We start from the raw sequence: 13,411 nt of genomic DNA, 5'->3' as shown, positions 1-13,411 counted from the left end.
TTCTGACTATAAATTATATGTCAAATATAATTTACTCTCTCTTAATCTTATATACATATAATTTACATATATATATCTTATATATATATATATATATATATATATATATATATATATATATATATATATATATATATATATATATATATATATATATATATATATATATATATATATATATATATATATATATATATATATGTATATATATATATATATATATATATATATATATATATATATATATATATATATATATATATATATATATATACTGAAGTTTAATGTATATAATTGTAAATTTGGTACACTTTAATGTTTCAGGTAATGTAAACATCTATTCTAATTTTTTTACATAGTAGTTTTTTTTTTAGATTTTGTTAGAGACAACTCAAGGAATTCACTCGTCACTGACAACAGCTGAAGGTTGACCACACAAACATAAGTTGATGGTGAATTCATATAATGATTATCTTAGGTTTCCGAAAAATACAGTGACACAATCAACCTAGATACAGAAATATTAACATAATCCCAGTCCATAGGAGACTTAGTAAATAATTCTGCTACCTACTGAATACGACATCTCATTCTGAGCAGCAGAATGATGCTTAAAGCAAGTATTTCAAAAACCTAATGAAAATATCCCGTTTACTGTCTAAGGTTCCATTATACTCGACGCATACGTCAAGCCAATGAAAGGTCTTCTTCTGTTGCTGTTTAGTTAATTGGAAAAATAGTCTTCAAAATGTCAGATCTCAATTCTAGTCATACGTTTGTATAACCCAACGTATAATTCTCTGTTTTATCGTTTTAGAAATGAAAATATGTTTGAATGGAAAATCCCACTTTTGGTTTAAATGACCTTTCAAAAGTAATATCTACTTTGCAATAATTTGCTATAAGTAATGCACTTATTTTTGCCATGTTCTGCTAAATTTGATTAATTCCGGTAATTCCATAAATCATTTCGTGCAAACTAAATATTGAGGCAGTGAGCTTCCTCTCTGATTTCCTGGAATCAGTCATCAACATTCCTGATCAAATGATAGGAGTGAATTTCCTAGTAAATTCATGTCACCTTCCTTATGTTAATACTCCATGAAGAATGTAACCAACCAGTAATGAATAGTCATGTCATAAGGTCAAACACAGACTCACGCACACACATACAAAGACACGCACACACACACACACACACACACACACACACACACACATATATATATATATATATATATATATATATATATATATATATATATACATATATACATACATATACATATATATATATATATACACACATATGTATATATATATATATATATATATATATATATATATATATATATATATATGTACATATATTTATATCTATACACACATCACATCACACATCTATCAAGATATCTATATATATATATATATATATATATATATATATATATATATATATATATATATATATATAGTAGATAGATCGAAAGATAGATAACGGCGTCTCACATTCATCCACAAGAGGGGCATTGACAGACCCTTCCTTTCTATGGCATTAAATGAACCAAGAACTCCCATCGGATACCTCTCGATGGCAAACACAAAACCCACCAGCCGGGGTCTTTGCGAGTGAGCGGACATCCCAAAACCAATAGTTGTGGTCATTTACCTCAGAAGGTTCTTCTCTCATTCCTCTAGCTGTCAGCAAAGGCTTCGCCAACTTGGAAATCGAGCCACTGATAAGAACCATCTTGAACAAAAGGTAAATAGGAAACACATCAACTCGGCCTGAATAAGGAGCCTACCACTGAAGCATTACTACAGTGGCTCCTAGCATCAAAGCCATCACTATGATGAGGTAACCTGAAAGAAATACTAAAGGAGAAAATACCTGTCACTAGATCCGTTGACAAAGTCGCCTTCATAATGTATTACAAAAATTAACGTCGGACAAGCCTGCTACTCATAAACAATCCAGTACGCCTCAAAGACTCTTTGAAGAGACTTAAGGTCGTATACTAACTCAAATGACGGGAGAAAGGATGTACTTACTCCTGTGACGGTAATGACCACCACACGTCTTTCAAAGACGAGAAACGTGACTGCCCTACACCGAAATAGGCAGCGGAACTTCGTGGTGCAACCCCAAACTGTGTCGACTGTGGACAATGAAGGACCTTTACATCCAGCAACACCATCTCCTCGTCGAATTCAGTCCACTGGAAACGCCCGTTTCAATAGAAACCTCTACGCCTATGTTGAAATGAAAATCAACGCAGACGTCTAAGCTCCCCGAACAAGACACCACCCACACACAGACACAGCTGAATTCAGCGCTTCTCCACTGTTGCCATAGATTTGAACCAGTCACACAGAAGTAGCAAATGATAGTTCCTTCAGTTACCCTATCACTTCTATTGCACAGCAGTCTTTGTGAAAATAATTTGAATTCATCTGTTGAAGAAACATGCAATTGTTTTAGTCAGAATTTCATCAACAAACAATTTTCTTTTCTGTGAGTATTGCACACTGCACATCTTAATCGTGGATATTATATTACATATGGCAAACAATATATTCTCCCTGCTGGGTTAGGGACTTTAAATCTACTCACGGTGTATTTCGTATTTTCCCTGTGTCATACTAACTTTTCTTGCCTTGAACAAAATATTCCACAGTAAATTTAATGAGTTTTTCATGTATCAGTTCTTTTAAGATCGTCTGCTTTTTATGTTATTCAACGACTGAAAAAGTACTACACGCATCTTAAAGATTAACTCTTTCATACTTCATGAACAGCTGCACATACATTTCGAGCCAAAATAATTGACGACAGGTAATATTTGTCCTGACGAATATTTCACAGAGAACAACGAACACTGCTAATAAAAAACGGGAAAATAGGAGCTGCAAACCTTCTTCCTAGTATAACATTTCTTTTTTTCTCGTGTTTTCGAAATTATTTAATCCGTAAGTAAATAAAGTGATATGACTTTCCCCTTCATGGAATTGTTGAAACCATACGTTATATTTCTCCTGTTTAATTCAGTGAAGGAATTAACATAAAATCTACTTTATGCCAATGTTTTTTAGTACTTTCTTAATCCCATAGTTACTGATTGGATACCCAGCGAAGATTACTGTTTATATATATATATATATATATATATATATATATATATATATATATATATATATATATATATATATATATATATATATATATATATATATATATATATATATATATATATATATATACACATATATATATATATATATATATATATATATATATATATATATATATATATATATATATATATATACATATATTCATTTACATATATTCATTTATTTATAAAACATAATATGGCTGCTGTTTACTAAAATTATATTACATCTCCAGGTAATTCATTATTTGGGAACAATCTTTAAGATATGATATTGGAATTCACTCTCAGTTAAAACATGTAGAAGAAAGGTAGCTTTTCTTACGAAGGTGAGGTTGGCAATAAATAATTTTATGTCCTTTTGTGCTATTATTATTATTATTATTATTATTATTATTATTATTATTATTATTATTATTATTATTACTGATGAGGAACACCGTTCAAGTGTTCGAAAGTCTTTGGTTTATTTTACATAGTAATACATTTACTATATAATTGTGGATTTTTATTACTCAGATTGTTTTTCACGAAATTGCGAATCTATTAGCATTTTCATTATTATTATTTGGTAAAAATGTAGATGTATTTAAAGATTTTCTTTTTCGATTTTACCAACAGATTGTACTTATTCATCACGTTCCAATGGGCAAATGGAGGCACGCTTTTTCGTTCCCAGTATTTCATCAGAGTTAATGGTAAGTTCGTTTTTATTGTTTTCTGCCAGTTAGCTCTCCTTTTGAAGCAAAATTGCCTTAGATAGGATGAAAAGGAATATCGTTTTGGAGAAAAGAAGTCATATATCCCTTTGAAAGGATATATGACGTCCACTGGCAAAGGTGTGAACTGACGACAAGCGACGACAGAACTAGAATAAATCCATATATTTTTGCTTTGGCGATAATTCCTCTTATGTATACAAAAATTGTTCTTTTTTAGAGCTCAGTGCGTGAGATAACACTAAACAGAGCTAAAGAGTTTATGATGGTTGTTGCTATCGGCAGGTCTTTTGCTGTAGTTCTGCAAATTTTATATGATTTTATGCATCAATGATCTTTGATGTCGAGGCACCTGTTTCACATCAAGCACTCAGTTAATCAATACTCGTTTGATGTCTTAAGCATTTAAAGGAGGCTTTTCATGCTGTTGTTTAATTACCTGTATATTTGCTAATGCACCTGTGCTTTTGGCTTGTCCGTCTACCTGGTTATTTGCACACGAGATATAAAGTTATTAATTTCTGTGAATATTTAGTGATGCGTGTGGTCAGTGGAGGGGCTAAGTAAATCTCTAAATTGATGAAATCTCACATTCTGATTCAGGATTATTCTTCGGTATTATTATTACCACTATCTTTGTTGGTAACCTTCTTATTATCATTACCTTTAACTCTATAGAGAAAGTCTGATTCAAGAATTTACAAACTTGGAATTTTGAGTTGATTATACAATAGTACATGCACACACAGATATCATTCATGACCTATATACATACATATATATATATATATATATATATATATATATATATATATATATATACTATGTATAATATACATATATATATATATACATCTACATATATACATCTACATATATATATATATATATATATATATATATATATATATATATATATATATATATATATATATATGTATATGTGTGTGTGTGTGTGTGTGTGTGTGTGTGTGTGTGTGTGTGTGTGTGTGTGCATTCAAGCTAGAAATATATGGAAGAAAAGGGAGGTAAATCAATGCTCTGATAGGTGCCATTCAGGATGAGCCTAATTAGCACTGTTACAGACCAAATCTAGGTTAACCAGGAAACCATAATTTACATAATCCGAGATGATAATTTTCATGAAAGGGCAACGTGTTATTTTCGTCTAACCAAGTTGTGTAAAAAAACATCGTTCCCCATACGGGGTGTATCTAAGCAGTAAGGAATTTCAATAATTTTTTTTGTTAAATAATCTCATTGGGCATACGTACAATCACGTAGATTTTTTCATTGTGTGTTCTCTCTTATTACATCACATTATGATAAAAACAACGATGGTTAACAACTTTTCCTTCAACTTCGCCTCCTGCGTGACTGTGTGTGATGGATAAAAAAGGCTACCCAGCCTTCGCTGTTCATTATGATCAAATGACAGTGCGTGTTCGGTATTTTTGTGTGAGTCGGTTGTCAGCGTGTGCGTGACGCACAAATTTGTGTTGCGTATTTGACTGTAATCGGGATAACTTTTCTGGAGGGTAGTGTATGTGACAAACTTCCATTAAACATTCCAAAATAACAAAATAGAGACGAGAGAAGTAAGGCGAGAATCATCTTTCAACTGTGGCCATTAAAGAATTGGCCGATTTTATGAATGTAGAATCAGACACGTAAACTAAATATGAAGACAAAATATGTTGTGAAAAAGATATAATATATAAGCAAAAATCACTGTGTAGCAATATTATTTTCGAAATATGTCTGTAAGGAAAATGGATTTGCAAGTAAGGATGATAAAACCGTTCATAGCAAAAAGAAAAGATCAGTAATGTCCAATGTATATATATATGTATATAAATATATATATATATATATATATATATATATATATATATATATATATATATATATATATATATATATATATATATATATATATATATATATATATATATATATATATATATATATATATATATATGTATGTGTATGTATGTATGTATGTATATATGTTTTGTGTGTGTGTGTGTGTATTTTCAACATCTTGAACAATTATTGGCCTATAGTTACCGTGTTTTGTAATATAATATAGAAATTGTGTATCTCGATACTTTTTCCACATGCATCATACTAGAGGAAGCCATATCTCATTCCGTACACCTACAAATGTTAATTATCTTTGGCAGAAAAATCATGTATAACGGAACTGGGTGCATCGACAAAGTAAACCAGCAAGTTATGTTTGCAATTGACGATAAAACAATGTTACAGTAAAACAAAAAGTTGTTGATAAATAACAGTAGAAAAATTATAGTACAGGTGTATCTTACCTAAATCACGGGGATATTGAAAAAAAATAAAGAACATTTACAGATATGCATCAGCTGGGAAATATCACGTAAGTCTGCTGTTGCCAATTCTCCAATCATGAAAGTAAAGAACTCCAGACTTGGACGATTATTTAATTTTTATTAAAGTGTACTGCTGACATTAAAGAAATGGCGCCCGTATCAAATTACTATTGCGTTCATTTGCAATCCGAAAGATTCTGTTCAGATTATTGCTTATTTATGTATTTATTTATTCAAGTAAAAGCGCATTCTTTGAAACACATTCAACCTTCGAGTCGATTTGTTTATCCCTGTTTTCTGAACTGAGTATAAAGAAATATACAGACAATATCTTTTTGTACGTTATTTCTCCATTCACACATTTTATAGACTAAGTATGACCGGACTGCGAATTAAACATAAGCTCAGAATTGGAAAGCCTATACAGCAATTGTCCGTTTTACGTTTATCCTTTTCTTGGCGATCATGCTTGTGAAGCTACAATCTAACTGAACCAAAACAGCTGAACAGGAATAGGGTTTCCTTGTTTGACCTGCCAACACCCACCCTCCTCCCTCTCCTTCCCCCTCCTCCTCCTCCTCCCCCTCTTCCCATTCCTCTCTCCTCAGCTCGTATATTCTTGATGAGCAGTTCCTCTTGAAAACATTCACTGCATAGTTTCAAGATATACTTGGCATCAGGCATGGAGCTTCCTTTCACAGACCCCTGACATTTCATTTTAATTAGGCTTCTGCTGGGAGTCAGCTGTATCATTCGTGAAGTGCGAAAATCATTTTATCCCTCTTTTTAATATATCTTTATCTCAAAAGTAACGTTTAATTCGTATAAAATAGATGTAATATGGAAGTGTACACTAGTACTTGTGGTAAACAATTGCTACTCTATTTCCCTATCTGTTGTTCGTTTCTAAATGTTTTTTTTTTTAATTCATCATGACGGGATTTTACCTGACCAAATGCTTAATCAGAGTTGTCTTATTATCAGTGGATTCTAATGGCCTTCATAAATAACAACAGCGTATATTGCAAGCGTTTTTTACGTAACAAAACCATATTCCTTTCTTTCATAAGTTAGTTTAATTTTGCTGTTTTCATTTTTATTCATTTTAAGTTAGAAATATTTCTAACAATTACCATAATTTTATTGCGCAAAGCCCCCCAAAATTATGTAATTAAATATTTTTGATGTTTTTAATTTAATTTTAGTGTTTCTTTTTAGCCTGAGGAGACAGATAATAACTTGAATATAAATTTAATTTTCATTAAGAGTATTAAACGGGAGGCCAAACCTTTTATGTGATATAGATTTAACCGCAAATCAAGACAAAACATTAGTAAATGGAAACCTGAGAATTAAAGTCCCATGAATCTTTTATTTTTTTTTACCATTGATTTTTGACATAATTTCTGCCACTGATGAATAGATCAATAAAAGAGTTGAAAAGAAGGAGAGACAAAATTATCTGTTTGTAACATTATCTAAGATTGTCACTAGAGCGAGAGAGAGAGAGAGAGAGAGAGAGAGAGAGAGAGAGAGAGAGAGAGAGAGAGAGAGAGAGAGAGAATTTCTTCACGTACAGATGTAATGGACTTTATTTCCTTTTCTATTATCTCGTGTTTTTATCTGTAATAAAACTGTTCACTGTCGCTTTTGACCATGGCTGGAAAAACTTTAAACTAATGCAAATAAACGAAGAAAGTTTTTCCAGCAATTTTATTCTCACTTTCATAAATCTGTAAATACCAGTTTGCCCGCATTTTTTGGCTCAACTTTCTTAGTGCATATTCATGAATCGCTTCTTAAGCCTCCAGGGAAGTTTGAATGTTACATTACTAAACAAGCTTGTTCATTATTAAGGAAATTTCACTTATATTTTAAAGAAAACACTAACTTAATTTTCTTTCTCATTTTCCTTATTTTGAAATATTTATTTCTTAATAGATTTTTAAAATATTGTGTGCAATGTAAATATCAGCATTTTTTAAATTTTATATCCTACCAAACAAGTCTTTTTTTTTTTTTCTTTAATCAGTCATTATAAGAGAATACCTTCATACAGAGAAATTTTTACTCTTTAGAATCAACTTTGAAAGTGAAGCCGTAAAGACAATTTTTTCATCATATATTGTTACTCGACAGGATAAAGAATTATAACAAGTGTCTCAAGAGCTACTGGAAATTAAAACTCCTCACCCATCATGCTATCTACAACTCCACTGTCAATCTATTCATAGTATTATTTTTAACAAAAAAGTAACAAGAAAAATTTCCAAATCTACACGCAGATCGGCAAAATGGTTCCATATCTATAAAATATATAAGCAAGATGGAAAAAAACATAAAAAGTAAATCCTTATATTGCCTAACGCCATGTTTGAGTAGCTATGGAAGCCCTTTGGTCCTTCGTTCAGTATTCATCACCTGTTCATGTACATATCCTCTCGCCTATTTGGGTTGCCCCATCGGTTAAGGTTTCCACAAAACGTAGGAAAAAGAGTAGATGTTTTCCACTTTTGGAAGAGTAAAATATCTATGTAACATAAACATGCAACATATATATTTATATATATATATATATATATATATATATATATATATATATATATATATATATATATATATATATACATACATCTATCTATCTCTCTCTATATATATAGATAGATAGAGATGATATATATATATATATATATATATATATATATATATATATATATATATATATATATATATATATATATATATTTAAATATATATATATATATATATATATATATATATATATATATATATATATATATATATATATATATATATATATATATATATATATATATATAGTGTGTGTGTGTGTGTGCGCGCGTGTGGACATTTTGAGTGCACATAAAATTAACGGCATATGTTGAATAATATACCATCATAACCACATCCAGAGTCGTTTCGTACATTTTTAGAAACATTTATTCACATAACGACAAACAACATAATACAGTGACGTAATGTTTTTACTTTATGCTTGTTGAACGAAACACATTTAATCTGGTCTTTCATTCTCATACGACCATTATGATTTAAAATCCTTTTGATATTGTTTTGTGGAATTTATGGAGTAGTGTCCATTACCTGGTAAGAGAGAAAAAGAACCTTTCGTCTGCCTTAAATCTTCCCGAAAAGAAAGACTCTTGTTTTGGCTTAAAAATTCTTATTAGACTGCTATCCCCTTTCCTCTTTGTGAAGTAGATTAATTGCCTCAAAGATGGGCTTTGCGCATTCTTTTAAGAAACCGGAATTAGAGAGATAGTCAGCTAAGGAAAGAAGTCAGCACATGAAGAAGTGATAAAGATAAGGGGTATAATTCATCCCCTGGGAGAATACGAGGAAGAAACGGAATGATGCGATGATAATGATGAGAACTGAGTATAGAATGAAAATTGGCATGAATAATTATTATAAATATAACACAAACCTTTAATAAAGATTCCTTGTTTATTTTAACTAAAAATTAATATAGCGTTGACATGTTGGTGCATTCTGATGTTCCAAAAAAAAAAGAAAAAATGGGATACGGTATTGTTTTAATGTTTCCCATTAAAATACGAAGCTTTGGGCATCTTTTCTTACATCAAATTCATAAAACAAAAGATGTTGCTTTCAAAAAGTGACCCTACTCTCAGTCAGTACCTTGTTTATTTAGAATATGGCGGTGGTACATGTCTTAAATTTATAGGGTTAAGTACAATTTCAAATGGCTTTGATCGTTAAGCATCCTAAAAAATATATATTTTTTTTATTATATTCACTCCCGGTTACTGCTTTGAATCATTGGAGGTCAAAGCTAAGTTATGTGTGACCCTATGTCCTGGTCTGTGGATGAGGCATGCCACAAAATATTTCTTATACACTAAGTCAATAAAGAATAACTTATAAAAGTAGGGCGAAAATCCTTATGATAGGGTAAATTGTGCTCATATAAATAATGATTGTTGTAAACCCAGGACTAATGGATCCTAAAGCAATGTCCGAAACACATTTGCAAGACCATTCACGAAATTGCTTTGATTAAGTACAATAAAGAAAATTTAATAAGAATGAGCTTACGGGAGAATAGATGAGTCTCCAACCTATGTTCAGGTCTTTTCCGTAGTGACGAGAAACATCCATCACACGGGAAATGCACATGACAAATCTATTTTCCAATCCTTTAATCAGTCTGTCTCTCTTTGTCATGAAACTCTCATCAATTTCAACTAGTACCCTGAAGTACAACTTTTATTCTTTTTCTAAAGATAGTCACAAAATGTGAATTACTGTTCTTTTGTAATGCACTGAAATGACGTTAACTGTGTATTCAGTCGTTATCTGGACTAGGGAGCATTATTCCTGATGCTTTTATCATCCCTTCTTGTTCTCTCCTTACACTCTTCCTCCTATTCCTATTCTTGGGCAATTTTATTTTGTTTCCTGCAACATCATTGCAGGAGGTTTTACGTTCCTGCAGCGGATCATACGGTGCGATAATACTTATGGTCCGATCTGACGCATTGGTGTTATCAGTAACCTGTTAGTGGGAGAGAATTTCCCTGTGAGTCAGTCCCAATGAGAAAATATCATTAAAGAATGTGCTTCGGAATAAAATCAATTAAGTAGAACAAAAGCGCAAGAGTTAGTCACTACCTTGACAATTATGGAAAATTATATATATAAATATATATATATATATATATATATATATATATATATATATATATATATATATATATATATATATATATATATATATATATATATATATATATATATATATATATATATATATATATATATATATATATATATATACACATAAATACATATATACTACTTAACATAAAGACTTTTTATTTCAATTTAATCTGTTATATATCTTTTCTATGATAGTTTTAATTTTTTTTACATTACCATCTTAATGCACCTTATGGTTTGCATTTCCATAAAATTAAAACTGATCATGATCTCTCTCTCTCTCTCTCTCTCTCTCTCTCTCTCTCTCTCTCTCTCTCTCTCCATTTTAGATTTAAGCCACGATAGTTCGTTTCCTTGGCGTCAGAAAGCCAGAAAATAAAATAGCCAGCACGAACTTTATAGCGCAGAGAAGATACCCATAACTCAAGAAATAAAGCAATGACATAAATCGCTGATAACCCAATACCGAGTTTTACAGCAGCGAATTGCCGTCAGTCCCAGTCAAGGCATTAAACTTAGAATCTGCAGAACACGGCATTGCCACTCCAAACGGCGGATACCTGGCAGTTCTTCCAATAGTCTGCTCCCATTTGCAGATGTTGAGCGTTTGCCGGTGCTCAGCCTGACGTAGCGAACGGCCTGGCCATGCTCTTTCCCTAATGCGTTACCAGATACTTGCATCAAATAGACCGAGCCATTGGAAGTGGAGGACACATTTCTTCTGGGCATTAGGGAAAATCATGGCGATTTACGTCGGGCAAACACGCAATCATTTTGTCAGGTTTCATTCTGTGAGATTTTGCCTCGCGGATGTATCAGTTTATGATGATTGCTGTTTACTTTGCCATGTTGTCATGCACGTCTTGTTCGGTATACAGAGGAATAACTACAGGTTATACTATTTTACCTCTTTTTACGAAACGATAAAGTTTTGGTAAATCTGCAAAAATTTTCGTATTGCAACTTTATTTTTTTTTAATCTTCAAAGCACTTTCGATTTTAGTTACAATACAGGACTGAATGTAACGAAAAAGTACTATATTATATATATATGTATATATATATATATATATATATATATATATATATATATATATATATATATATATATATATATATATATATATATATATATATATATATGCAATCATGGAATGGCGTCATTTATATTTAAATAGACTTTGGTACTGGAGAATCGACACTACCTAAAGTATCAACAACTAGCATGGTTTTTGATGCATAAAATCGTTTTTTGCAAAGCACATTCTTTTTCTCGCAGCTTTAAATAGAGTTCACAACATTCTTATTATCATCGTTATCTTATATTTTATCACTGGGGCTGACTCTGAAGAAAATACTCTCCCACTACAGTGATCTCTGATAACGGCAATGTGTCAGATCGTATCATGGTCATTGTAAAGACGTAAAATCCCTTGGAATGATATTGCCGAAGACAAAAACGAAAAGTGTCAAGAAATATGCACAAGAGGGGAAAGAGAGTAAAGGACATAAAAATGTGATAACATTATCACAATGTTATTTGGTCAAGATAAAAATTGAATTCGTAGTGGAAATTTATCTTTCTGAATCAATCTTAAATTAACCTTCCATTGTCAAAAATTATTTTAGAGTGCATTGCCCCTCGTAAACGGCAAGGGATGAAGGAATATATATATATATATATATATATATATATATATATATATATATATATATATATATATATATATATATATATATATATATATATATATATATATATATATATATTATACTAGCTGACCAACCCAGCGCTGCCTGGGAAAAAGCTGAATAACGTTCTACGTAGTGGGAGGGAATAGGAAAAGGGGAGGGGAAGAGGAGGGAAGAGGGGAGGGGGGTGGAATGGGTAGGGGAGGGAGAAGGAAAATGGGGAGGAGTTTGTGTTGATGCTGTGACTGACAGTTCCACTTATTTTCACGCGAACGTTCACCCTTCAAGCATACATGTGTGAACTGACAGACATTACTATGATGACTCCCTTTCATCAAAACCAAATCCACTTTATCCTGGTAACTGTCCTGTCTGTTTTATCCAGAATATTACTGTTCTGTCTGTCCCTTTTATCCAGGTATTACTGTTCTGTCTGTCCCTTCTATCCAGGTACTACTGTCTTTTATCCAGTTATTACTGTCCTGTTGTCACCTTTAACCAGTTATTACTGTGGTGACTGTCCCTTTTATCCAGATATTGCTGTGTTGACTGTCGCCTTTAACCAGGTATTACTGTGCTGACTGTCCCTTTTATTCAGATATTACTGTGGTGACTGTCCCTTTTATCCAGGTAGTACTATGGTGACTGTCCTTTTTATCCAGGTATTACTGTGGTGACTGTCAATTTTATCCAGATATTACTGTGGTGACTGTCTTTTTATCGAGTTATTACTGTGCTGTCTGTCACCTTTAAC

At 31.5% G+C, this 13,411-nt stretch overlaps 1 protein-coding gene across 1 annotated transcript in view; it reads right to left on the bottom strand.

Annotated features, from left to right (window-relative positions):
• Positions 1 to 13,411, bottom strand: part of LOC136842514 (putative neural-cadherin 2) — a 147,872-nt gene that overhangs the window by 66,796 nt on the left and 67,665 nt on the right. The gene's annotated exons all lie outside the window — the stretch shown is intronic.

This window comes from Macrobrachium rosenbergii, chromosome 10 (assembly GCF_040412425.1).
Source record: "Macrobrachium rosenbergii isolate ZJJX-2024 chromosome 10, ASM4041242v1, whole genome shotgun sequence".
In the NCBI taxonomy this organism is placed as follows: Eukaryota; Metazoa; Arthropoda; class Malacostraca; order Decapoda; family Palaemonidae; genus Macrobrachium; species Macrobrachium rosenbergii.
Note: the sequence above shows the minus strand (reverse complement) of the source record. Positions and strands in the feature narration are given on the sequence as shown.